This window comes from Typopeltis vanoorti, chromosome 7 (genome assembly GCF_054136105.1).
Source record: "Typopeltis vanoorti isolate ZY-2024b chromosome 7, IOZ_Tvanoo_1.0, whole genome shotgun sequence".
NCBI classification, from domain to species: Eukaryota; Metazoa; Arthropoda; class Arachnida; order Uropygi; family Thelyphonidae; genus Typopeltis; species Typopeltis vanoorti.
In genome coordinates this window covers 154,633,849-154,658,744 of record NC_143555.1, presented here as the reverse complement: position 1 = coordinate 154,658,744, position 24,896 = coordinate 154,633,849, and the positions used below count along the sequence as shown (strand labels likewise).

Genomic DNA, 24,896 nt, shown 5'->3' with positions numbered 1-24,896 from the left:
GGGCGACTCCTTGCAAAGGTGGAGCAAACTACCAAGCAAGGAGTTTCCCGGTGTTGTACCACCTTACCCCAGTCCTGAAGATACTTTCAGGCGCAAACTTTGTTTGCATACACTTGGATAAAGGATTAAACTAAATTTATTATAGTCTGACCAAGTGAAAAATAAACTTTCAACATCTTTCTCTAAATCCAGATTAATTTAATAAAAAGGTGGCACACCGTTTGGCAGCTCCTATAGGAGGAGATGACCTTGCTAATGCTTCTGCCTTGGTATCTCCACTTGGGTCTGGCATCCACTGAAGAGACCTCAATAAAGGTCGAAACTAGTAGTGGCCCTTCCCTTAATGAATAACATTATACATATCCGCAAGGAAATGTGTTTTGCATTATGGGAGATACTGAGATAGGATGGTTGGTAGCTTGCTCCACCTTTGCAAGGAGTCACCCGGTGTTGTACCACTTTACCCCAGAAGATACTTTCAGGCACAAACTTTGTTTGCACATACTTGGATAAAGGATTAAACTAAATTTATTATAGTCTGACCACGACTTTCAACATCTATGCCCACGGCGATGCAAGTATACTTGACAAAAGGTTGAGAAGGATTGTGGATGAGAAGCTTGGTGTAGAACAAACTAGATTCAGGCCAAATAGAGGCTGTCAGGATCAGATTTTCAATTTACAAGAGATAGTTGAGAAATCATGGGAATATAACAAAGATCTGGATTTAAGTTTTGTAGACCTGGAAAATGCATATGACAAGGTGCCAAGAGAGAACCTATTCAGAACCCTACAGCTATATGGCATCAATGGGGCATTATATCAAGCAATGCTTAGTCTTTATTTGTGTTGTAAATCAGCAGTTAGAATAGAAGGAAGTACAGGAAGATTGATTAATGTTAAATCTGGTGTCAGACAAGGATGTACATTGTCTATATGGATCACATTATGAAGGAAAGTGGTATTAAGACTGATATCGAAATTGGAGATGTTAATCTGAGCTCTTTGCTTCATGCAGATGATGTTATACTCTAAATAAATCTGCTATAAATCAGCAAGATTCCCTTCCTAAAGTGAATAACTGTTGTAATAGATAAGGTATGAAGGACAGCATTAAAAAGACAAAGATGATGAAAATAGGCAGAAACATTGAAAATATCAACTGCATTGTAAATGGAGAACCTATAGAACAAGTAAAACACTTCAACTACTTAGGGACTATTTTTATTGAAGATGGTAAATTAAATATATGTTAATAGACAACAGAATCAACAAAGCTGGTATGATAGGAAGTCAAATGAATACATTTATATGGAATAAAAGAGAAATTAGCCAAAACACTAAATTAGCTGTATACAAGACAGTATTCAAGCCAATTTTAACTTATGGATCTGAGAGCTGGGTCAGAAGTAAAACTCTTGACCAAAGATTAGAGACCGCACGTATGAGAGTCCTCAGAAAGATTAGAGGAATGAATAGATGGCATCAATGGCAATATCATATTAAAAATGAGGATATTAGGAAAGAGCTTGACATTTTCAGCATCCAGGAATGCATTAGCAGAGCTAATCTCAGGTTGTTTAAACAGAATGGGAGAGGAAAGATTAGCAAAACAATCATTTTCGAAATTATGGATTTCACAACTGTGTTATAACTAACTCTTTTTATTATCCTGACGTTTCGATCTTCATATCAAGATCATCATCTGGAGCATACACAAATATACAAGACAAGCTGAGTTACATTACAAACCATAAGCTAGAGAAACAATGATTTGATCACATGTTATTCTACTGGCATGACCTAGTTGAAAAATAATAATAAAATAAATTAAATAAAAATTTATAAATTACATCAAGCTAGATTTAATTTAAGATAACATGCATAAACATTTTTTCTTTCAGATAGTTTTCTTTCAGTAATAGTGATATCCTATTTTTAGTATTACAAATGTTACTTTTGATTTAGGATCCTGGATTTCCTACAGTTCTGTTTATAGTTGTTCTTAGAGAGGAAGGTTCCATAGGTTGAATATATGCCTTCCATATGTATGGGATTTTTAGACCTTCATTATTGTTCAGTAATGTAAAATCCATAATTTCGAAAATGAATGCCGATCACCGTGTAAAACTAAAAGAAAGGATTAACAAAACAAGTGTTCTCTGCCAGGCTGGCAGGAAAAAGATCCAGAGGAAGACGAATATATAGGTGGATTGATACAGTAAAATGTGCCTTAGAAGATAAAAATATAAGATCTGATAATTGGAGTCTTGATAGGTAACAGACTGATTTGGAAGAAAATTGTAAATAGGAAGTAATGATGTAGGTTTTCATGTAGTACTATCATATCCTGTACACCCCTTGAGGACATATATCAGGAATTTGATGATGATGGTATAGGAGTCATGGGAGCTTCTTGTCTGGGTTGCTGTATAAAAGAGTCATTAATTATTATAGCTTTAGAGCTAATCCGAGCTAAATTTCCTTTCGATATCTCAGCCCTATTTCAGTTCACAATGAACTCAGGCTATTTCGTTTGGTGGGAAAATTCTACAAACAAATAGAGGGGACAACTATGGGTTCACCACTCTCCCCACCCTTGGCCAACTTCTTTATGGAGACTTTTGAAGAGAAAGCCTTAAACTCTGCCCAACAAAAACCACCCATATGGCTTCGTTACATTGATGATGTGTTCGCTATTTAATCACATGGCTCTGATACACTCCTCTCCTTCTTAACACACTTAAACAACCAACACCCCAGAATCAAGTTCACCCAGGAATAAGAGGAAAACAACAGCCTCCCTCTCCTAGACACACTAGTCACTCGCCAGCCTGATGGAACCTTGGTTTTCTCAGTTTATAGAAAACCCACCCATACAGGCAGATACATTCACCAACAATCCCTCCCGCTCACAACAATATGGAGTTATTAAGACACTACACAACAGGGCTAAACTAATCTATTCAAATGAGAATGCCCTAACCACTGAACTAAATCACATCCTCAACATTTTCTCAGCCAATGGCTACCCCCCCCCCCCCAAAAAAAAAATCCAAACAATATTGAATCCAGTAATTAATTAATAATCAATTATTATAACCATTTAGTCAGGCTGTTTCTTTGATGATTTTCAGTTTTTGTTTTAGAGATTCTTCGTAGAACAGACACATACATTTATATTTATTTATTTTTTATTTATTTATTTTTTACCTTTCACTCATGTGATGTAATTATATATATATATATATATATATATATAAATATATATATATATTTATGAAGAATTGAATGACTAGAACCGAGATTTAAGTAAAAAGGTTATAATATAAAAACACTACTAGTTTCGGCCTGTAATAGCCTTCATCAGGTGACATTATAAAAGAAAGAAAATACACTAAACACTGAAGGTAAAAAGACTATGAACAACATAGAGAGTATACATAATTAGCATGAAACATTGTAGTTGTATGGAAGAACACGAGGGACATTACTTACAAGAGACAGCGAGCCAGTGCATTATCAAGTCATATCCTTTTCTCGGCTAATCCTAATGATGAAAACAAAGTCACAAAGTCTGCTGGGAAAAATCTACTAACATCATCCGTTGCAATGATGAACTAGAGAGAAAAATCGTGGAATCTAGAGAAATCATCTTCAATCCTGTTCATCTAAATAATAACTTGAGCTACAACTTCCCAGATAGTCATTCAGCTGTAATCATGTACTGGTGTTCATGTGATGCTACGAGCATGCACTCTCCCAACAATGCAACAAACGAAAGAACAGCTTTAAATACAACTACAACGTTTTCATGCTACTTATGTATAGAGACTCTCTCTCTATGTTGTTCAGAGTCTTTTAACCTTCAGTGTTCAGTGTTTTTTCTTATTTCTTTCTTTTATAATGTCACCTGATGAAGGCTGTTACAGGCAAAAACTAGTAGTGTTTTTATATTAAAAGCTTTTTACTTAAATCTTGGTTCTAGTCATTCAATTCTTCATAAAAATATGTATGTTAACCGAGTTAATGATCATTATTTCATATATATATATATATATATATACATATTTGTCTTTCACCTGAGGGAAAGACAGAATCCAATATTCATTATATAATTCTGGTAACATCTCATAACAGACAATTATTTTGAATGCCAGTACCACAGAGCTCTAAAATTTTCAACTGCATCCATGTCTTGTTCGCAAGCAAAGCAGTCAATTATTTTACAATTAATTTTAATGAATCTATAATATGATTTATTTCTAATAAATGCTGTGCACAATTATTTTCATTAAACATTAAATTATTTAAATTGCTATTAGTTAAAAAAAAACCAATCACCAAATTAAAATAATTATAATCTCAATGTATTCCTTTCTGAACTTTACTCAATGTTTTGTATATCCTGGCATAAGCAAACTGACTTTCCACAGAAAATGTCTCTATATGTCATATTTGCAGCATTATTCAACAGATGAGTGATGCGCTCAGTGAAAGTTAATAGTGGATGCTGTGATTTTAATAATACTTAGTGAATGTAACTTATATCCATATTATTGACTTTCATTTGAAAGTCATCATCATGCATATCAAGGAATTAGGCCTAGCATGGCCTGTTCTGGCCTTAGAAGTCATTGTTTGAATCGTTTAAGAGGGCTTCCTGGTTTTCTTTTTCCTAATGGCTTGTAATTTAAGCCTTGTTTTGGTAATCTTTCTGTTTTCATTCTTTGAACATGTTCCATCCATTTATGTTTATATGTTTTAATTTTTTCTATTACTGGTTCTTGGTTTAATTCTTTCATAATTTCTTCATTTCTTTTGTGATCAAATAGGGTATACTTGGCAGTTTTTCTCATAAACTTCATTTCTGCTGTTGTTAATCTTTGTTTGTCTTTTTGTTTTATTGTCCAGATTTTGCTTCCATACATTAAGACTGTTGGGCTAATGTATTGTATACTTTTAGTCTGGTTTGTTTTTGAACTAGGTTTGGTTTAAATATAGAGTTAATTACACCTGTTATTTTTAAATATTTAGCAATTTTTACATATATCTTTTTCATTTTCATATGTGATCATACATCCTAGCTAGTTAAATGAATTCACCTGTTCTAAGATCTTGTTATCTATTACTATTTTAATTCTTGCTGGATCTTATCCTTTAAATGCCATAGTTTTTGATTTTTCTGTTGATATTATCATACCATAATCTTTGGATATCTCATTTAGATTTAAAATAGCTTTCTGTAAGTTATCTTCAGAATTTGTAATTATTATTTGTCATCGACAAAGAGGAGAGTGTTTAAGTTTACTGTAGGAGAACGTTTAATACCTTGATGGAAATTTTTATTCCATTTTATTATTATTTCATTTAAGTAGATATTAAAAAGAGTTGCTGAGAGGGGACATCCCTGTCGAACCCCTTGGTTTATCTCTCTCGTATATGATAGCTCGTGATTTAATCTTATTTGTATTTGATTATTTTCATATATACTTGTGATAGCGTTTAGGATATTATTCGTATTTGTCTTTCTTTTAATATGTTAAATAATATGTTTCTTTTAACTTTGTCAAATGCTTTTTCAAAGGCAATAAATGCAATATGTGTTTCTAAATTGTATTCTCTTCTTTTCTCTATTATTAATTTTAGGCAAAAGGCCGGGTCTATACATGATCATCCTTTCCTAAATCCATTCTGTACTTCTAAAATAAAGTTTTCGGAATATTTCATTAGTTTGCTATTTAAGATTCTGATATATATTTTGTAACAGGAATTTAGTATACTGATACCTCTATAGTTTTTAGGGTCATCTCTATTACCTTTTCTAAAGATAGGAATCACAATTGCTTTTTTCCATTCTATTGGGATATACCAGTTGAATAAATTTTATTTAAAAATAATAAGTCTTTCTTTGAATCTCGTTCCTGCGTATTTATATAGTTCTGAACCTAGCTTATCTTCTCCAGGTGATTTTCCGTTTCTTGTTTCTTTCAGGCTGATTTCTAATTCTTCTTTAGTTATTTCCTCATTTTCATTAATTGTTTGACAGTTGTCTTTTTTAAAATATTTGTCTTCCCACAATTCTGTGTAGTAATTTAGAAATTCTTCTAATTACAATTCAGTGTTTAATTTTATGTTTTCTTTGGTATCTGCATTTAAGTGTTTCAAAATCTTATATATATTTTGTCTTATTTTATATAAATCATGTTCTAAATTAGAAACAAATTTGTTCAATGATTCTCTGTCTTTTTCTGGCTTCTCTTTTAGCTATGGCTCTTATTCTTTTATATTCTATTTCATCTTCTAATCTTTTACTGCTTAACCATTTGTGATAGGCTTCTATTTTCTTTTTGATTATTTCTTTGATTGTATCATCCCAGATCGTCAGTTTTTTCCTTTCATTTGAAAATGATAATATCAATTATTTTAAGCCATACACAGTCAGTAAAACCTGACTGTATAGTATGATTTGATGTCATCCCACAGTCATACTTCAGTCAGTTACCTCTAGTAACGAAGCATCGATATATAACAAAGTCTGCAATTTCAAGCCCCATTTTACATAAAAATATTAAAATTTTAAGGTCAATGCCCAGCAATCATCCGATTAACTATCGACAGTAACTCGTCACATACTCCCAAGCTGTGGGTGTGTCTGTTCTAATAGTTTCACGCATTATCCGCGTAATTCAGTCATTGCTTATACTTCGTAGAGTGTGTTTCAGTGTGGTGTATTGCAATAAATGATGTATGTATATTCTCTGAGAGCATTATTGTAGATTTTGTAAACATTAATATTTAGTCAAAATGTCAGAATCAAGGAAAAGAAAAGCAATTTCTTTAGAAACTAAATTAAATATCGTACAACGTGTTGAAAGGGGTGAAAGAAAATCTGATGTGGCACATTCTTCAGGATTATCACAGTCAACTTTAACAACCATACTTAGTCAATCAGAAAAAATAAAACAGTCTGCTTAGAATTGTACAGATGTTACAGGAGCAAAATTAACTCGCTTAAGGAGTCGAATTTTAGAAAAAAATGGAGAAAATGTTAAGTTTGTGGATAGATGATATGTCTTAATATCACATGCCTTTAATTCAAATGGTGATTCAAGAAAAAGCATTATTTTTGTTTAATCACCTGAAATCTAAACAAACTGAAGAAATTGCAGAAAATTTTTTAGCTTCTCGTGGTTGGTTTGAGAAATTTAAAAAATGAGCCAGAATTCATAGTGTAAAATTATCAGGAGAAGCTGCAAATAAGTTTCCAGAAAAACTAAAGGAAATAATTGAACGTGAAAAATTTTCACCAAATTAAGTGTTCAATGTGGGACGAAAGCAGTTTGTTCTGGAAACGGCTACTATCAAAAAGCTTCATTTCTATCGAAGAAAAATCAGCAGCTGGGTTCAAAGAAGCCAGAGACTATTTAAGGTTACTCTTTGGATCAAATGCATCTGGCAATTTTATATTAAAATTGTTATTAGTTTACCATTCGGAAAATCAGAGGGCATTAAAAGGTAACATAAAAACAAATTTACCTGCAATATGGAAAGCTAACATAAATGCGTGGATTACCAAGGAGTTATTTACTGATTGGTTTGTTAACCATTTTTGTCCAGAAGTGAAACAGTATTGCCAAAGAAATAATTTTGAAGAAAAAGCTCTTTTCTTGTTGGACAATGCTCTGGGATATCCTACTGATCTTAATAGTATGTTACACATGCATTCCTGTAAAAGTTGTCTTTCTTGCAGCAAACATAACTTCTTTGATTCAACCAATGGATCAGAGAGTAATAGCAACATTTAAAGCTTATTATCTGCATGGTACATAAAGCAATTTAATTGAACTAGAATATAAAAGCAAATGTCAATTAAAAATTTTTTGGAAAAACTACACCATCAAAGATGCAATTGAAAACATTAATAGATCTTGGAAAGAAGTCACTCAAAAATGATTAAATGGAGTTAGGTGCAAATTATGGCCAGAAGTTGTACTAGAAGAAGAAAATGACATTCAAGAGATTAGAAATGAAGTTTCCCAGATGGCTCAATCAATTTGTTTCTAAAATGTCGACGAAGAGGATGTAAGAAATTTATTAAATGAAGAAGATGATGGTTTTTCAGCGGAAGATTTAGAAAAATTTGTTAGCAACAAAGCTAAAGAAAATGAAGACAAAATTAAAGTTCCTACTGAAAAAAGTGTTAGCAAACAAAGATTTAAAAGGTGCTTTTTTTTCCCACTTGGTTAGACTATAATAAATTTAGTTTAATCCTTTATCCAAGTGTAAGCAAACAAAGTATGCGCCTGAAGTATCTTCACGACTGAGGCAACTGGTGGTAAAGGTGGACCAAGTTCTCATCACTACTTGTCTTAGTATCTCCCATAATGCAAAGCACATCTCCTTGCAGACATGTATAATGCTATGCATTAAGAGAAGGGCCACAACTCAGACCGGTTTCGACCTTTATTGAATATTCAAGTACAGATCAAACTCCAAAAACTCAGCGTTGTTCCTCTCAGTAAAAAGTTCACTCTGCCACTGAGAAGAACTCTCAGAACCAGTTGGCTCTACACCAGTGGTGCCAGCTGAAAATTTTAAGTGGGGGTGCTGCATATACAAAATAAAAAATAAAATAAAAATAATTATTTTTTCCTAATCAGTAACCAATTTATTAATAAATAAATTTACATATTAAAAAATTGCTTTATTAAAAATATTTCACCCTCACCATGAACAAACACCAATAATAAGTTTCTTATCTCACAGAAATAACACGTGCAAGCATACAATACATTGTCCAAACAAGCGGTGTGAGAATCACTTGTAACGTGCAATCACAAACGCAAACGAATATTGGCGAGATTAGCTGCAATTGGCCGAATGTGATAATTAGTGCATTTGTTTCTTGTAACGATAACTGAAACAATACAACTCTTTTCATATTTTCAACAGTGACACTCGTCATAATTCAGCCTTGTATCTATAATAAATAAATAATTATATGTTATTTTAATAAAATAAAATAAGATTTACAAAAAATAGTTCACCCTCACCACGAACACGAACCAACAATAAAAGTTTCATATCTCACAAAAATAACACGCACAAGCATACGATACACTGCCCAAACGAGCAGCGTTGGAATCACTTGTAATGTGCAATGAGAAGGGCAAACGAATATCAGTGAAATTAGCTGCAATTGGCCGAATGTGATAATTCCGACACTGCGTTAGATTCCAGTGCATTTGTGTTGTAATCTAAAGCGTTAATTGAACAATTCCAATTATTAACTATTCAATCAATGTCAAAACATATTGTATTGCATTTATATAATGTAAGCATTGTTATTATTTATAAACACAAACAAATTTATTTATAAATTAATTTTTTTCATTTTTTCCTTGGGGGTGCTGCAGTGTCACAGTGTTTATGTACAAGCCACCACTGTTCTACGCCGTGGCAGGCTCACCCCACCACCAAGCAGAGCCGCCCATTTGCTCATATCTCATCCAAGGGGTAACAGCAAGAGCCGTGCCTCAGTTAACTTCACAGGCTACAGCATTGCCATTCTTTACCCCCCCACCCACCCACCCACCCACCATCCAGGACCTGGGTGACAGCAACAGCCAAGCCTCAATTAAAACTTCAGGGATTACAACATCACTCAAGCTTCCAACCTGTTTCGACCTCTGTTGAGGTCTCGTCAGTGGGAGCCAGACCCAGAAGTGGGAAGCAATGGAGAAGTCATCTTTACCTATACGAGTTGCCAAAAGGTCTCACCTTATTATTAAATTACTCTGGATTTACAGAAATATGTTGGAAGTTTTTTTTCCTCCACTTGGTTGGACTATAATAAATTTAGTTTAATTCTTTATCCAAGTGTAAGTAAACAAAGTTTGCACCTGAAGTATCTTCAGGACTGAGGCAACTCGTGGTAAAGGTAGACCAAGCTGTCATCACTACTTGTCTTAGTATCTCCCATAATGCATAGACCAGTTTCTACCTTTAGTGAGGTCTTCAGTGGAAGCCAGACCCAGAGGTGGTGAGGTGGAAGCAATGGAGAAGTCATCTTTACGTGCTTTGCATTATGGAAGATACTAAGACAAGTAGCGATGAGAGCTTGGTCCACCTTTACCACGAGTTGCATCAGTCCTGAAGATATTTCAGGTGCAAACTTTGTTTGCTTACACTTCGATAAAGGATTAAACTAAATTTATTATAGTCTAACCAAGTGTGGAAAAAAAACTTCGAACATCTTTCTCTAAATCCAGAATAATTTAATAATAAAGTGAGACACCTTTTGGCAACTCGTATAGGTAAAGACTACTTCTCAATTGCTTCCACCTTAGTATCACCACCTCTGGGTCTGGCTCCCACTGACGAGACCTCAATAAAGTTCGAAACCGGTCTGGGTAGTGGGCCTTCCATTAATGCATAGCGTTATACATGTCCGCAAGGAGATGTGCTTGGCATTTTTGAAGATACTAAGACAATTAGTGATGAGAACTTGGTCCACCTTTACCACGAGTTGCCTCAGTCCTGAAGATACTTCAGGTGCAAACTTTGTTTGCTTACACTTGGATAAAGTATTAAACTAAATTTATTATAGTGTTAAATGCAATAAATCCGTATAGGCAATAGGCAAGCGTAAACAATCAACTTCAGATCATCATCATCATCAAATTCCTGGTATATATACCCTCAAGGGATGTACAGGATATGATAGTACTATATGAAAAATTTACACCATTACTAACTTCCTATCTACAATTTTCCTCCAAATCAGTCTCTTATTTGTCAAGAATTCAATATTATCAGATCTTATATTTCTGTCTTCTAAGGCAGCGCTTTACTAACTTCCTATCTACAATTTTCCTGCATATCAGTCTGTTATTTGTCAAGACTAATATTATCAGATTTTATATTTATGTCTTCTAAGGCAGCACTTTACAAACTGTGGGAAGCAGCCCCCTTTGGGTCCATTAGTATTGTTGAGAGGGCTGTGAAATAATGAAAAAAATTTTTCAAATATTTTAAGACTAAGTGTGCATTGTCAAATGCGTATGTAAGATGCTAAACATGTAATATTTGCATTTGATTTTTGCAATATTCGCTGGGTATATTTTGTATTGAATATAAATTATAATAATATACAGTATACCTGCAATACGAATATTTTTTTCCGATGGGGGAGTGAAATGTTTTAATATTTCCAAGGGGGGGGGGGGGGCCTTCACATCCAAAAGATTAGAAAGCACTGTTCTAAGGCATCTTTTACTGTATCAATCCACCTATATCTTGGTCTTCCTCTGGGTCTTTTTCCTGCCAACCTAGCAGAAAACACTTGTTTTGCTAATCTTTCCTCTCCAATTCTGTTTAAGTGACCATACCGCCTGAGATTAGCTCTGCTAATGCATTCCTGGATGCTGACAATGTCAAGTTCTTTCCTAATATTCTCATTTTTAATATGATATTGCCATGCCATCTGTTCATGCCCATAATCTTTCTCAGGACTCTCATATCTGCAGTCTCTAGCCTTTGGTCAAGTGTTTTACTTCTGACCCAGCTCTCAGACCCATAAGTTAAAATTGGTTTGAACACTGTCTCGTATATAGCTAATTTAGTGTTTTGGCTAATTTCTCTCTTATTCCATATAAATTTATTCAGTTTACTTCCTACCATACCATCTTTGTTGATTTGGTTATCTATATCCATATTTAATTTACCATCTTACTGTGAATTAATCTAAAAATCATGCCTAAGGAGCTGAAATGTTTTATTTGTTCTATAGGTTCTCCATTCACAAATTGATATATTCAATGCCTATTTTCGTCTTTTTAATGCTGACCTTCATACCATATCTATTACAACAGTTATTCAATTTAGTCAGGGAATCTTGCAGACTTGTAGTGGATTTATTTAGAAGTATAACATCATCTGCATAGGGCATTAACATCTCCAATTTTGATATCAGGTTTAATACAACTTTCCTTCATAATGTGATCCATATAGACAATGTACATCCTTGTCTTACACTAGAGTTAACATTAAACCACCTTCCTGAATACTTCCTTCAATTCTAACTGCTGACTTACAACTCAAATAAAGACTAAGTATTGCTTGATATAACAGCCATTGATGCCATATAACTGTAGGGTTTTGAATAGCTTCTCTCTTAGAACTTTGTCATATGCCTTTTCCAGATCTACAAAACTTAAATACAGATCTTTGTTATGATAATTAATACTTAAGGAATTGACAGAGTATACGAGAAATATAAATAATTAAATCAACTTTAATATATACTTTCCGATATTTCGGCAATGCCATGTTGCCATCTTCATGGGAACTTAAGATAAAGACACATGCACGCAAGTACTACATAACAGCAAACGAGAAACGAAGCAGTGAAGCTACCATTTTCCTAAAGTCCTGATGGTGCCCCTGGTGGGCAATATTAGGTGTTCTTGGCCATTGGGCTGAAGTTCTTCTGATGTATGTTTCCCAAATTTGGGGCAGTCTCATGCATCTAAATTTGTTGTGGTTTGGCATGTTCCTAAGGGCTGAGGCTGATTCCATGAATAGTCTTTCATATTTGAACTTGCTGCGGTGTATTTTCCACCTTATTCTGTGGCGAGTATCCAGAGCATGGTCTGCAAGCCCAGAGTGGCTGTACTGGTGAAATCAGATGTAGTCCTTGTGTTCCGAGATTCTGATATTGTATAAGGTGGAAGAAAGCCACAGTAATACAATGCAGCAAGTTCAAATATGAAAGACTATTCATGGAATCAGCCTCAGCCCTTAGGAACATGCCAAACCTCAACAAATTTGGATGCATGAGACTGCCCCAAATTTGGGAAACATACATCAAAAGAACTTCAGCCCAAAGGCCAAGAACACCTAATATAGCCTGCCAGTGGGCACCATCAGGACTTTAGGAAAATGGTAGCTTCACCGCTTCGTTTATCATTTGCTATTAAGTAGTACTTGCGTGCACGTGTCTTTATCTTAAGTTCCCATGAAGATGGCAACGTCACGTTGCTGAAATATCAGAAAGTATATATTAAAGTTGATTTAATTTATATTTCTAGTGTACGATGTCAATTCCTTAAGTATTAATTATGATCTTTGTTATATTCCGATGATTTCTCAACTATCTGTTGTAAAGTGAAAATTTGATCTTGAGAGCTTTTATTTAGCTTGAATTCAGCTTGTTCTTCATCAAGCTTCTCTTCCACAATCATTTTCAACCATTTCTCAATATACTTGCATAGCTCTTGCCAGGAACACTCAGTAGGGAAATACCGCTGTAATTCTCACATTCAGTTTTATTTCCCTTTTTATATATAGGTACTATGAGAGTTCTAATCCAATCATCTGGAATTCGTCCCCCTGCCCAAACCTTCTGAAATATGCAGTGCAGCCACTGAAACATTTTTATACCTTCATACTTCAGCAATTCTGATATAATATCATCTACTCATGCTGCCTTTCCACATTTTAGGCCTTTGATGGCTTTTTCTATTTCAAGTATGGATGTGTATTCCTGATTGCATGTCTATTGAGTTTTTTTTTATCTCTATGCTATCACTGCTTGTTTCATTTAGCAATTTTTCAAAGTAATTATTCCATACTTCAAGGATATCTTTTTCTCCAGTTTTCATGTCACCTTTATCATCTCTAACTCCTTTTACAGCACTCTTGCCTCCATTTCTGAGCTTCTTCAACAACCTCCAGAATATCTTGCCAGCTCCTTGATTTTTATTTTCTATGTTCTTACTACAGTCCTCCCATGGTTTTTCTTTAGCCAGTTTTACATAGTGTTTACCTTTCTTACATTTGTCTCTGTATTCTCTAAGAGCACAAGCTGACTTATTTGCCAGTAACTTTTGATATGCTATTCTTTTCCTTCACTGCCTCTTTAACTTCCTGTGTCCACCATGGAGTTCTGATTTTTCTATCCTTACAGACAACCATCACATGCCTCTCTGGCTGAATCAATCAGTGTTTTCTTCAGGTCTTGCCACTGAATCTGCAAGGTTTGGTTCCTGTTCTCAACCTCTTCAATTTTTCTTGAATAATATTTGTGTATTTCAGTCTATAGTTTACATTTGATCGCTTCTCAACTTTTATTCGCTTTAAAACTTTCTTACATGTTCTTCTTTTCAATATGAAATTCAATTTTATCCTGCTTATTTTCTATGTTCTTACTACAGTCCTCCCATGGTTTTTCTTTAGCCAGTTTTACATAGTGTTTACCTTTCTTACATTTGTCTCTGTATTCTCTAAGAGCACAAGCTGACTTATTTGCCAGTAACTTTTGATATGCTATTCTTTTCCTTCACTGCCTCTTTAACTTCCTGTGTCCACCATGGAGTTCTGATTTTTCTATCCTTACAGACAACCATCACATGCCTCTCTGGCTGAATCAATCAGTGTTTTCTTCAGGTCTTGCCACTGAATCTGCAAGGTTTGGTTCCTGTTCTCAACCTCTTCAATTTTTCTTGAATAATATTTGTGTATTTCAGTCTATAGTTTACATTTGATCGCTTCTCAACTTTTATTCGCTTTAAAACTTTCTTACATGTTCTTCTTTTCAATATGAAATTCAATTTTATCCTGCTCAAGACTAAATGGTGATCACTTCCAATTTCAAATCCTCTGTACACTCTAGTGTCCTGCACCAGGTGGAAAACATCACTATCAACAATAACATAGTTCAATGACTTTACTTATTCCTTGCCTCTTCTCTCCATATGAATTTGTGCATATTTTTATGTTGGAACATTGTGTTAGTAATAACCAGTCCATGTCACGAGCAAAAATCCAACAGGTATATGAAATTATTATTAGCTTTGCTCTTTTCTCCAAATTTTCCCAAAATATTTTTGTATGTCTGACAATCATTTCCTGCTCTACTATTTAGATCCTCAACAAGGACCAACTTTTCCTTTTTCATTGTGTCAGTTGCTTTCTCTAAAACCTCAAAAAATTCCTCCACTTCTACCTTAGTAGAACCTTCTGTGGGACCATAGGCATAAATAAGTCTCATTGTCCAGTTCCTCATTCTCATATTTGTCCACATCACTCTACTTGAGACTGCCTGCCATTAAAGAAGATTAGCCTTGTATTTAGTGTTGAATACTATAGCTACTCCTTTTTCTTGATTATCATTGCCTGCATATAACATTTTGTATTTATTGTTCAGAAAAATCTCACCAGTTTTTGCCTTTTTTGTTTCAGTCACTCCCATTATGTCGATCTGGTATTTATCCAATTCCTCAGCTAGTTCAATTTCTTTGCCATTCAGGCTTCTTATGTTGATAGTACCAGTCTTGAAATCAGGTGATGTTGAATTGGGGTGGGTTTTTAGATTTGTTTCAGTAGCTGACTTTTCACTGCTTGCCCTAGTTTCCTGGCAAAAATAACGGGGACCTTGTTTAACCGCAACGCCTCAGCTGGCATGAAATTCTGTCATGTTGTGCCATTATTTGATATTTTGGTTTAAGTCAATAAGAATACAATTTGGTCGGCTAAATCCCAAATTGCCAGATCAACCTTGTTCGTTCAGTATCCAGTAGATATCTAACAGGGTGCACCACGAGAAGGTGAGGATTGAACATTAGGTCAGAAGCCCTGACCTTTAAAGGCTATGTGGAGGTCTCCTCTCAGTTATATAGCTTTGACCCTTAAGCACCCCTCATTATCAACTTTAGATTCATATTTTAAAATGTAATTTTATCTTTGTTAGGTATGTAATATTGCCTTTTATTTAATGAAGCTTTTCTTTTTTCAAAAAAAAGTCTTTCATTATCTTTACGTATGAACATATCCCTATTTCTATTAAAAGTCACATTGCTGACAATTAAAAACAAAATGAAGCATTGAATTATGTTTTAATTTGTTCATTTCTTTCCAACTTCATTAAATGTTATTGTATTACATGATATAAAAAAAAACTACCAAGGAAACCAATGTCATTAAATTAGATTACACAAAATTAAAAAAAAAAAAAAAAAAGTCTCATCATCATCATACGTATCAAGGATTTAGGCCTAGTATGGTCTGTTCCGGCCTTAGAAGTCATCGTTGAATCGTTTAAGAGGCCTTACTTGAGGCCTCTTAAACGATTCAGTTGGAAACGAAACGATTCAAAAAAAAAAAATCTAAATGATAAAAACCACATTAATCCAAATCTTGGTTATGCCAAGAAGAATGTACACATCATGCAAAAACTTCAATCACAGGCAAAATAACTGGTGGAATGGAAGGAGGGAAAAAAAAACATGTAAAGAAAGGAAAGGAAAAATGTAATGGAATTTATAACTGCTTCTGAGTTATAATTACTTGAAACAGCAATGTGAAGTGGACCTTAGATTTGAGTGTATATTAAGAAGCAGCATATATGAGGGTGGTCTGAAAAGTTCTCAGCCTCAGCCACAGATGGCAACACTATTAGCAATTTTTTTTTCTAAGTTGGAACATCTGTCATAAGCACCCATGTAAAATTGCAAGTCATTCTATCAAGTAGTTTGTATTACACAACTGTCTGAAGGAAAAGTGTTGTCTGTATCTCTTGAAATGGATTAATTGAGTACCATGCCGTACGGTTATAAAATTTTTTGTAAAAGAAGGTTTAATGCCAAAAGAAATTCATTCAAAGTTCATAAAAGTTCAAGGGCACTCTTCTCCTTCATTTTCAACAATTAAGAAATGGGCTGTTGAGTTTAAATGTCGCCGTACCAGCCTTGAAGATGATTTACGTGAAGGCCATCCAAAAAGTGTAACACCACCAGAAATCATTGATCAAGTGCATGATATAATATAGGATGACCAGCGAGTCAAAGTGCACGAAATTGCTGAGACTATAGGCATTTCAAAAGAACGTGTAGGATATATTTTGCATGAAGAATTGCAAATGAAAAAGCTTTGCACAAGATGGGTGCTATGTTTGCTCACAGCAGATCAAAAACACACTCGCATGAAAATCCCTGAACAGTGCTTGGAGTGTTTTAACAAGAATTAAACTGATTTTGTGCATCGATTTATTACTATGGATAAGACATGGATTCGCCATTACACACCAGAATCAAAACAGCGGACAGAAGGTGGTTGTTCAGTACCAAAGAAGAGAAAGTTGGTTCCATCAGCAGGAACGGTCATGGTATCAGTGTTTTGGGATGCTGAAGGAATTTTGTTTATTAATTACCTTGAACAGGGTAAAACAATAACTGGGGAATATTATTCCGATCTTTTAACCAGACTAGATGAAAAAATTCATGAGAACAGATCCGGTTTGCAGAAGAAAAAATCATCTTTCATCAGGACAATCCACCTGCCAACAAAGGTGTTTTGGCAATAGGAAAATTAAGGAATCTGCACTATGAATTGTTGGAACATCCACCCTATTCCCCAGATTTGGCTCTCTCTGACGTCTATCTCTTCCCAATACTAAAACTCTTCCTCGCTGATGAGCGTTTTTCTTCGAATCAAGAGGTGATTGTAGCTGTAGAGAGGTATTTTGGAGATCTTACTGAGAACGACTACAAGGACGAGATAATGGCCCTGGAGCATCACTGGAATAAATGTTTTAGTCTTAAGGGAGATTATGTTGAAAAATGAAAGCCATATATCATTGTGAAGCTGCCATGTGCAGAGGAAACCAACATCAGAGTATATTCACAAGATCGGAATAAAATCAAGTGTAGTTAAATGGATGAGCACCATTATTAAAAACAAATTGCAAAAAATGTGTTGAAAATACAAAGATAAATGCAATCAACTGGTAAGGAAGGAATATCAGATTATGAAATCAAATTAGCTGAATAAATCAAAAGAAGAATGATTATGGTAAGATAACTTTACTGGAGATGTCAGCATATTAATGTCGACATCTCCAATTTGTAAAATTCGATGCAGTATAAATCTTCCTTTTCCTGCATCAACCTTTACAGAGCTCACATCTGGAAAACACACAAAGATAACCTTGTATTTAAAGTTGTAAATAATCTTAAAAGTTCATGTATTTAAACCCAAAGGAATTAGCATGCTCAATTGTATAAACAGAAAATGTCTAAAATGAAATGTTCAAAGGCAATGCCTTAGAAATCAGCAGTGTATTGATGTCAGTATTTTGTATAAAGTGTAAGTGAAACTTATTGTATCCAAAATCAATCTGATACTACCTTCAAGGTCAGTGGTAAAAGGGACAGTATACATCTAACATTCCGCCCTTCTGTAAATGAGATTAAATTTGCACTTTTTTTGAGAAGAACTAGTAGTCCGCATTCAAGTGAAGGCCAAAATAGCTTGCACGGGTATGTTCAGGGTCTCAACCCTTCGTCCAGAGTCCCGCGAAATTTGTATATAAGTCATCAAAGAATGAAGAAAGATATCACACCAGGAAAAGAAAAGGCGATAAAGAGGAGAGAACGACAGTCGATCCACTGCATTCGTCCAGTCCAAATGAAGTCATGAAAGGACAGCCACCAGAGGCAATAAACTATCGAGGAAGATGCGGTGCAGCACCAGAATACATTGCCGTTAAGACAATCTGCATAGGCCTCAATCATCGGACTCTTCGCCTGAATCTTAAGGACCAGGAAATCGTGCTCCAGGAGAACTGGAGCACGATTTCCTAGGAGAGCACTAGTGGTGCAGTCGAAAATCAAAAATAAATTTCTAGAGTCCTCCGGTATAAGAAAGAATACAGAAAGTATTCTTTCTTATACTGGACCATAGAGAGAGTAAGGATAAACATAGAATAATAAAGATTAAATATAGAATAAAATAAATAAGTAAAAGTATATAAAACACACACATTTTACAAGTACATGCAAATATGGCTTTCTGCATTTTGGGGGGATTTTTTTTTTTTTTTTTTTTTAAATATGTGTTTCCAGTAATAAAAGGTTGTAAGCCTGTAGTACATTAGTACCATGGCAGATTATTGATTTTTTTAAACTTTTTTTTAATCTTTCTGTTTTTTATCTATTTGGTCCAGAAACCTTACTATGAAGACCAAACATGGAACTAATTCATACTCAGGCTACAGTTCAAGGGAGCTGAAAAAGAGGACAAGACAGTTCCTTTGCATAAAGCAGACATAGCCAATTATAAACCAATCAGCATCACATAAGTAATGATAAAGGCGATGAAAAAGTTGCTGAAACTTTTTCATCGCCTTATATCCAACCATTATAGAATTCTAGAATGGTTGGATAAGAATGATAGTGTATTCTATGGGGGGGGGGCAGAATGGCTCAAAGAGTAACTCTTTCCTTTCCTCAGGAATTTACTCGCTTTCCACAATAAACTGACAGTTCAGTTGGATAAAGGAAATGCTTTTATAAAGTCTACTGCTAGACAGCAGAGGCATTTGATAGAATACTGTGTGGAAATTATTACATAAATTAGAGAAAATGAGGATTAATAAGAAGCCATCAACAAGAACAATATGGTGGCTGACAGATATCAAAGATCCTGAGGCACACCTCTGGCCACTCTGTGTAAAGCAACAAAGAGAAGAAGTGACCATAGGTGTGCCTCAGAGCTCTGCACTTAGGCTGCTGCTACTGTGTTTAATTCATACATTAATGATATAGGGGATGATATATTGATATGGGATGATAGTTGGGAGAATATCCAACTGTATACCAATCATGCATAGTTGTGCGGAGTGGAAGAAGGGGCTATAGTTGATCACAGTGATGTAGCAATCCTGTAAGATGATCTAAATAGACTGACATTGTTAATGTGCTATGATTATTCACTCTGGGATAAAAAGATTACAAGACATGTATTGCAATAATGGGACTGTGCTGCAAAAAACTAAGAAGGCTAGCAATTTCAGAAGTGATAAACATGCCGTTGAATTAAGAAAGCATATTGCAAAAGTGAGCAACTGGGCTGGTGATCACATAACATATAGTCTCTCCCAGTCAAGTCAATGCTATCTTCCCAGGGTAAGGCCTATTTCCACAGAGGGGATTCTGATGAGGAGAGTATTGCTGTCTTAAAAGCATATCTTCTTTAGTTGGAGGAAATGCTAACCAGACCTCCAAATGGTACATCTTTCATATCATCACTCTGCTTTTTGGAGATTTAAAGTGGCTACTGTCATGTTTCATCTCCAGAGGAGGGTCTCCGGTTTCTGTCTTCCCTGATGTAGTGCATGTAATGGCTTTAGTGGGCATGTTCAACACAATGTTATTATTCAACTAAACTGCCCCATTTGAAGTACTGCAGGCAGGCTGCCAGATAGTGCATAGAACTGAACCCAATGGTAATGTCTGCTAATCTGGTATGGATACTTGATTGGATGTTGATGTTGTTTAAATGAAAAAAAGACATCTAAGGGTGATAATTAACTAACTTTATTTAACTAATTTGATTACTGGCTTGTTAATGTAATTAGCAAAGTTAGTTAATAACTTTAGATGTATGTTTTTCCTTTAACAACATGAGTGAAAACAATCCCTGCTGCTCACACTGCCAAGTCATGGCTGGAATAGAGGGGACGGTATTGTTGGATTCTGAATGAAGAGAAATTTAAATTATTAATACTCTCCTCAGAATCCAACATAATCCACCATGGCAAAGGCTACATTTGTAAATATTATTTAATGTAAATCACTTGTTTATAATTTAATGTTCATATAACTACCTTTAATTTTATCTAATATTTAATTAATTATTCAAAGATATATGTATTAATAATGAAAAGACTGTGTTAAATATTATTAATGTCTTTTAATTATTACTATGTTAATATTATAAGAACTTGTATTTGATAATTTAACTGCGCATTATTTGAAATGTAAATATTCTCTATTCATTCCTGTTTGTAAAGTTTAACGTTATGTAATAGCTCAATTTTATTATATTTTGTTTTGTTGTCATGGAAACGTATGTAAGTGAGCAAGCACATTTTGGAACACCAGGAGAAGGTTTATTGAAAAGAGTTTTAGATCACGAGAACAATTTAGGCGGGAAGGATGGATGTAAAAAGGGAAGAACGCGGAAAATAAGAATAATAAGGAAACAGAGAGAATTAGAAATTTATAAGAGGGAGAGAGTGGCATTAGGTTGGAATCGGAGCATTCGGCATTCGGAAATCATAGTACGTTAATAGCGAGTCGGCAAGTCACTCAAGCAGCTAAATAAGGTCTACTAGTCGAGAGGGGGTTAGCTAATAAGTTGTAGAATAACAATTATAGCTACGGAAGACAGCTGAGTGACTACTAAATAGACTAGCAATACTTGAGTTGAGATTTAATTTCAGGGCCGACCTGTCAAGAATACACAGAATCTTGAAATAAAGCACGGAGTTACTAGAGAATAGTAGAGCTGTAAAGTTGAAGTTTACCGATAACTGTGTTTAGAATTGTAGTGTCTAAGAATTAATTGAATGCCGGAAGAGTGAACAACTGTGCATATAAAACCTCAAGTTAAGGAATTATTGTGTATTGCCTTAATTCATAAATGATCAGTAGTATTTCATGCAAGAACGTTTGTTTATGTGTATAGTGATTGACGATTAATTCAGTTATTGCTTAGAAAATTTATTTAATGAGTGCCATATTCTGTTTAAGTGTTTACAGTTATAAAAAGTGTTTACGTATAAGTAAATGAAGAAAAAAGATTATCGGTAAGATTATTCCAACCATTAATATTCCTATACAGAGAAGTGTGCGAGTTTCATCTTAGAATTTCCTTATACTAACAATAACTATTGAAGAAATTAGCTAAAGTGTAAGATTAAAAGTGTTTGCTTGTAAAGTGGTGTTACTGCGATTTTATTGTATTTGGAACTTAAGGAACTGTGAGAAGACTGTATTATAGAGACAACAAATTTACCATTGTATGAGTTGAATGACTGAATTTACCTGAGGAGTTAAAATGTTTATGATATCTTAATTACTGATTTAAACTTAAGTGTAAATTGTGATTCTAAATTAAATGTTTGTTTTTTGTTTATCTAAGGTTGTATTTTGCCTGAATCTCTTTTACTGCACCATTCATAAAATATTCGAACCAAAGCGGGTAAATTAAGTAAGTCAAATATACTCGGCCAAGGAGAAATAGTTAAGGTTGATTTTTCTTCAATTCTTGAACTAATTCAGATATAGAGTGGCGCAGTCTTTAAATATAAATTTTCTCTATATTTGAATTAGAAATCAACTCACAACTTATCAATTAGTTAAGAACATCGTAATTGTAATCATGTCGGATCCAAAGTATAGATTAAGAACAAGTAGGATCCAACACTATCCCACTATGCAGGGGGGAACACTATCTGAAGCCACATTTGGACTGGAATATGCTCACTGTTTCTCTCTGTGTGTGTGTGTGTGTGGGAGTTGTGTGTCCAAGTCTCTCACCTTAGCGGCATGCCTATGCTATTTAAGTTTCCTGAATCAAATCTTCCCCGAAAGATAGTCATACAAATATTAGTGTTTTAACTGCAGATATATATATATATATATATATATAAAAAAGTGAAAAATATAACAAAGATGTAAAAAATAAGAATAATAAAACTATACCAAAAATCCCCAAAACTCCACAAATTCTGCCAATATAAACCACTTCCACAGCCACTGAAGGCAACAATACAAACATTATTGATATACACCACCTCCACTTACAGATATCAAAATCTGATCTACTATTTTTAACTGAATCCCAAATGGCAACCTCCACAACTACAGTCGACATCAATTAACCCACCTAAATCTTGAATGATGGGGGTGCTTAATGGTCAAAGCTGTATGACTGAGAGGAGACCTCCACATAGCCTTTAAAGGAATGCAGAGAACCGACCAGGGTTTCTGACCTAATGTCAAACTAACTAAATCACTTAAGGAATTGACAACGTAGATAAGAATATAAATTAAATTATACTTCGGCAATGCCACGTTGCCATCTTAAAAAGGAACTTACAAAAAAGGCACGTGCACATAGGTAGTACAACACAGTAACTGAGAATGAAGTGATGACGCTATTGTTCTCCTAAAAGTTCTGATGGGGACTCCTAGCGGGCAATGTAGGTGTTCTTGGCCATTGGGCTGAAGATCTGATGATGTAAACCTCCCAAATTTGGAGCAGTCTCATACAATCAAATTTGTTGAGGTTTGGAGATTTTCTTATAAGCTTATCTACGAGAATAACCTAATGTGTAATCCTTACCTTCTCGTGGTGCACCCTGTTAGGCATCTACCTGGATACTAATGAACGAGGATAGGCTGGCAATTTGGGAACTAGTCGACCAAATTGTATTCTTATAGGCTTAAACCAAAAGAAATGATGGTACAACATGAAAGAATTTCATGCCTGCTGGGGGAGTCGCCCGGTTAAATAAGGCCCCCCGTTGTTTTTGTCAGGGAACCAGAGAAAAGTCAGCTACTGGAACAAATCATCAAATGCACCCAACTCAATATCATCAGAGTTCAAGATCAGTACTATCAACATAAGAGGCCTGAATAGCAAAGAAATGGAGCTAGAATTGGATAAGTACCAGATCAATATAATAAGGGTGACTGAAACGAAAAAGCAAAAAACTGGTGAGATCTTTCTGAGCAATAAATACAAAATGTTATATTCAGGCAATGACAGTCAAGGAAAAGAAGGAGTAGCCATAATATTCAACACTAAATATCAGGCTAATTTTCTTGAATGGCAGGCAGTCTCAAGTAGAGTGATGTGGGCAAATATCAGAATGGGGAACTGGACAATGAGACTTATTTGTGCCTATGGTCCCACAGAAGGTTCTACTAAGGTAGAAATGGAGGAATTTTTTTAGGCTTTAGAGAAAGCAACTGACACAATGAAAAAGGAAAAGTGGGTCCTTTTTGGGGATCTAAATAGCAGAGTAGGAAAAGATTGTCAGACATACAAAAATATTTTGGGAAAATTTGGAGAAAAGAGCAAAGCTAATAATAATGGCAAATACCTGTTAGATTTCTGCTCAGAACATGGATTGATTATTACTAACACTATGTTCCAACAAAAAATGTGCACAAATTCACATGGAGAGAAGAGGAAAGGAATAAGTAAAGTGTCACTGACTATGTTATTGTCAATAGTGTTCTTTTCTCCCTGTTTCAGGACCCCAGAGTGTACAGAGGATTTGAAATTGGAAGTGATCACTATTTAGTCTTGAGCAGGATACAACTGAATTTCATTTTGAAAAGAAAAACATGTAAGAAAGTTTCAAAGCGAATTAAAGTTGAGCAGCTCTCAGATGTGAACTGTAGACTAAAATACACAAATATTATTCAAGAAAAAATGAAAGAATTTGAGAAAAGGAATCAAATCTTGGAGATTCAGTGACAAGCTTTGAAGAAAACTGATTGATTCAGCCAGAGAGGCATGTGGTGAGGTTGTCTGCATGGATAGAAAAATCAGAGCAACATGGTGGACACAGGAAGTTAAAGATGTAGTGAAGGAAAAGAAGAAAGCATATCAAAAGTTACTAGCAAATAAGTCAGCTTGTGCTCTTAGAGAATACAGAGACAAATGTAAGAAAGCTAAACACTGTGTAAAACTAGCTAAAGAAAAACCATGGGAAGACTTTGGTAAGCACATAGAAAATAAATAACAAGAAGGTGGCAAGATATTCTGGAGGTTGTTGATGAAGCTCAGAAATAGAGGAAAAAGTGCTGTAAAAGAAATTAGAGATCATAAATGTGACATGAAAACTGGAGAAAAAAATATTCTTGAAGTATGGAGCAATTACTTTGAAAAATTGTTAAATGAAACAAGCAGTTATTGCACAGTGGTAAAAAACCCACAACAGCCATATAGTCAGGAATACATATCCATACTTGAAATAGAAAAAGCCATCAAAGGCTTGAAATGTAGAAAGGCAGCAGGAGTGGATGATATTTGAG

At 34.6% G+C, this 24,896-nt stretch overlaps 1 protein-coding gene across 3 annotated transcripts in view; it reads right to left on the bottom strand.

Annotated features, from left to right (window-relative positions):
* LOC150105228 (serine/threonine-protein kinase/endoribonuclease IRE1-like) overlaps positions 1-24,896 on the bottom strand; it is a 543,187-nt gene that overhangs the window by 325,167 nt on the left and 193,124 nt on the right. The gene's annotated exons all lie outside the window — the stretch shown is intronic.